Source organism: Pseudophryne corroboree, chromosome 4, assembly GCF_028390025.1.
Source record: "Pseudophryne corroboree isolate aPseCor3 chromosome 4, aPseCor3.hap2, whole genome shotgun sequence".
NCBI lineage: Eukaryota > Metazoa > Chordata > Amphibia > Anura > Myobatrachidae > Pseudophryne > Pseudophryne corroboree.
In genome coordinates, this window is record NC_086447.1 from 243025388 (window position 1) to 243029418 (window position 4031).

Genomic DNA, 4031 nt, shown 5'->3' on the forward strand with positions numbered 1-4031 from the left:
ATAGGATTGGTTTTATTCGGTCCCAAATTGGGACATTTTTTAACTATATTCTTCTAGTATCAAGAACGAATCTCAAGAATAGGTTCATCCATACAGGAGGAATAGGTTCATCCATACAGGAGGAGACACTTACCTCAATTCACCCATACCTCTGTTTACTCCACTACAGCTCTGAGTTTTGTATCGCCATTATTTTCACCTGTTCGTCTGGTATTGGTGTTACTCACCTGCTTACATAATTTGTATTCAATGGTGTTTATATCACTCTTACTTTTTTCTATAACACCTTAATAACAGATTGGTGTGTAATATCCCTTCTCTTGTTGTGATATGTTGTCTTGCTATTATATGCATCAATATGCATTAGTGAGTGTCATGGGTTTTCTATGACTTCCATCTGTATCTACATGAGCCAATAACGGAGTGCAAATCCTGATTTTTTTTTCCATGAATATCTGATTATACTGGATGTCTTATGTCTGTACAACTTATGGATGCCTGTTAATGTATCTGCACTTGGCTTTGAATGTTTTAACGGACTTTTACTGTATAACATGAAAAAGTTTTTTGTGTTACAATGTCACGGCAGGTATGCAACAATTTTTCGAAGTTTAATGTACCTCAGGTTACATTAAACTTCAAAACGTTGCTGCATACCTGCCATATTCTGTGAAGTTTGTACCGAGAGCTGTCTGCATTGTTCTCTTTATATTGGACCCACGGCTGATGGGGACCTAGGTAAAGTGCTATTCAAGAGTGCTGCCAGAAAGACATTGATATATACATGAAACGAAATAGAGAAGATGGCGCCAAGGGAGTTATATCAACGCCCTACCTAAAAACGGACCCTTACAGTACTCTTCGGATAAATTACGTCAGATAACAAATACTAACATAAAAATTTATTAAAACAACATATAAACCCAACACAAATGTTCATAAGTATACAGAGTTGATACATTTACATTTGTCGCACAATTTGAACAATCTGTTTGTAGTGATGAGGAAAAAGCGTAGATATATCACTACGATTTCCTCCTTCTCCTTATTGTAGATTCGGAGGTAACATCAGATAATAGATAGATAAATAACCCAACGCGTTTCGTCTTGTTCCAAGACTTCATCAGGGGTAAAATCTACAATTGTAGAATAATAAGTCAAAACAAATACATAGCAATAAGCATCTTACACACATATATCATGACATATTGGTATCAAAAGAACATGACATAGCAACATGAGGAGGAAAACAGAATAAATAACATGAAGAAAGAGGAAAAAAGAGAACCAAAAAGCACAGGTTGTGAAAAACATACCTCTTCATTTCAGAACATATTGTCAGCACATAGAAGGTCATTCAAAGATGTATGAACAACGTTTCAATATTTCAATGGGACTTGATTAATACAGCGAGGACCATACCTAATTAAAAAATGTTTAATAACCTTTATTAATTAAAGGACACTTTTTGTTCAATTAGGCAGAGATTGGGATTAATCCAATGGAACGGCACATACCTCATATATCAGCTTGAGTCTGACATTCAGATATTCGAATATGGGGAAGATTCATATGTGTATAGAATCTAACTGGTTCACAAGCATAAGGAACCTAATAAATTGATTAATTGGGTATTAATTATAAGAACACCTATGAGTTCATAAATAGACCCCTATCTTATTTTGACACCCATAATTATAAAAATTCTGGTATCATTAATGTCTGATCACTAATGAACAGATCTCATGACTAACCCGTGTGGTTTCTATATATGATACAGAACAAAGCCACAGAATTGGCTATAGCAAACACCAATGTTTACAATACAACGATCCTCTACTAAATGATCTAATTATAACCAGCCATTTATTCATATTTGGAAAACCCAGGACTAATTGTATTAACCATCAGTATAGTGAACCCACATGATATCTTTATTAGGGAAACCCATACTTTATGGACGGTATCACTGATCTATGATCGAATAATTCAAACAAATTACTCAAAGTGCTACCCACAGGGGGTGTAGTTCATTAGTGCCAATCATTAAAGAAATCTCTATAATATAGCACATACCTCATCGGTCAGCAGCTTGAACCTGACACTCAGAGACTCAGGAGTGAAGGCAATTCAAATGGGTATAATGTCTAACCAATTTAGAACACGTGGTAGACCTGGTAAATTAATTGGGTTGATATCAATTAGACCCAGTGGTGCAAGTGGGCGGGTACGGGTGGGTACGGCGTACCCGTAAGAATTTAGCCGTGGGTACGCCGTACCCACACCGACGGGCCGCCGCTCCTCTTCCTTCCCTCCCTCCCCCACGCCGCACCGCCGCACACGCCTCTGATGTGAGGGCAGGAGAGTGCAGCCTGCGCCTCTCGTTCCCCTCAGTCTCCGGTGGGTGTTTCAGTTTACTTCAGCGCCGATCCGTGAGCCAATCAGAGCCCGCACGCGCGAGCTCTGATTGGCTCACGGATCGGCGCTGAATTAAACTGAGACACCCGCCGAAGACTGAGGGGAACGAGAGGCGCGGGCTGCACTCTCCTTCCCTCACATGACAGACAGGAGGACAGCGACGGCAGCGGTGAGTAGGGGAGGGGGGCATGTTATACCTGGAACTGGGGGGGCATGTATACCTGGCACTGGGGGCATATCTGGCACAGGGGGGCATATATACCTGGCACTGGGGGCATATCTGGCACAGGGGGGCATATATACCTGGCACTGGGGGATATCTGGCACAGGGGGGCATGTATACCTGGCACTGGGGGCATATCTGGCACAGGGGGGCATATATACCTGGCACTGGGGGATATCTGGCACAGGGGGGCATGTATACCTGGCACTGGGGGCATATCTGGCACAGGGGGGCATATATACCTGGCACTGGGGGCATATCTGGCACAGGGGGGCATATATACCTGGCACTGGGGGATATCTGGCACAGGGGGGCATGTATACCTGGCACTGGGGGCATATCTGGCACAGGGAGGCATATATACCTGGCACTGGGGGATATCTGGCACAGGGGGGCATGTATACCTGGCACTGGGGGATATCTGGCACTTGGGGGGCATGTTATACCTGGCACTGGGGGATATCTGGCACTGGGGGGGCATGTTATACCTGGCACTGGGGGATATCTGGCACTGGGGGGGCATGTATACCTGGCACTGGGGGATATCTGGCACTGGGGGGGCATGTATACCTGGCACTGGGGGATATCTGGCACTGGGGGGGCATGTATACCTGGCACTGGGGGATATCTGGCACTGGGGGCATATCTAGCACAGGGGGGCATATATACCTAGCACTGGGGGATATCTGGCACAGGGGGGCATGTATACCTGGCACTGGAGGATATCTGGCACTGGGGGCATATCTGGCACTGTAGGGGCATTTCTGTATCTGGCACGGGGGGCAATGTATATCTGACACAGTGGGGGCATTTGTGTATCTAGCACTGTGGGGCAATGTGTATCTGACACTGTGAGGCAATGTATGGCACTCTGGGGGCATTTCTGTATCTGGCACTGTGGGGCAATGTGTATCTGGCACTGTGGGGCAATGTGCATCTGGCACTGTGGGGCAATGTGCATCTGGCACTGTGGGGCAATGTGTATCTGGCACTCTGGGGACATTTGTGTATCTGGCACTGTGGGGCAATGTGTATCTGGCACTGTGGGGCAATGTGTATCTGGCACTCTGGGGACATTTGTGTATCTGGCACTGTGGGGCAATGTGCATCTGGCACTGTGGGGCAATGTGTATCTGGCACTGTGAGGCAATGTGTATCTGACACTCTGGGGACATTTGTGTATCTGGCACTCTGGGGACATTTGTGTATCTGGCACTGTGGGGCAATGTGTATCTGGCACTGTGGGGTTATATGTATCTGGCACTGTGGGGCAATGTATATCTATCACTGTGGTGCAACGTGTATCTGACACTATTGGGGTCATACGTGTATCTGCCCCTCCCCCATATGTGTATCACGCCCCCATTTTCATTGGCCACGCCCCATGTGG

The 4031-nt window shown here is 45.3% G+C and overlaps 1 long non-coding RNA gene across 1 annotated transcript; it reads right to left on the reverse strand.

Moving 5' to 3' along the window:
• Positions 1-887: 887 nt before the first annotated feature.
• LOC134911308 (uncharacterized) lies at positions 888-2169 on the reverse strand. Its single transcript, XR_010176468.1, has 4 exons — positions 2077-2169; positions 1518-1611; positions 1317-1422; positions 888-1136 (listed from the first exon to the last, which is right to left on the reverse strand). It is a non-coding gene; the product is annotated as an uncharacterized LOC134911308 (long non-coding RNA).
• Positions 2170-4031: the final 1862 nt, after the last annotated feature.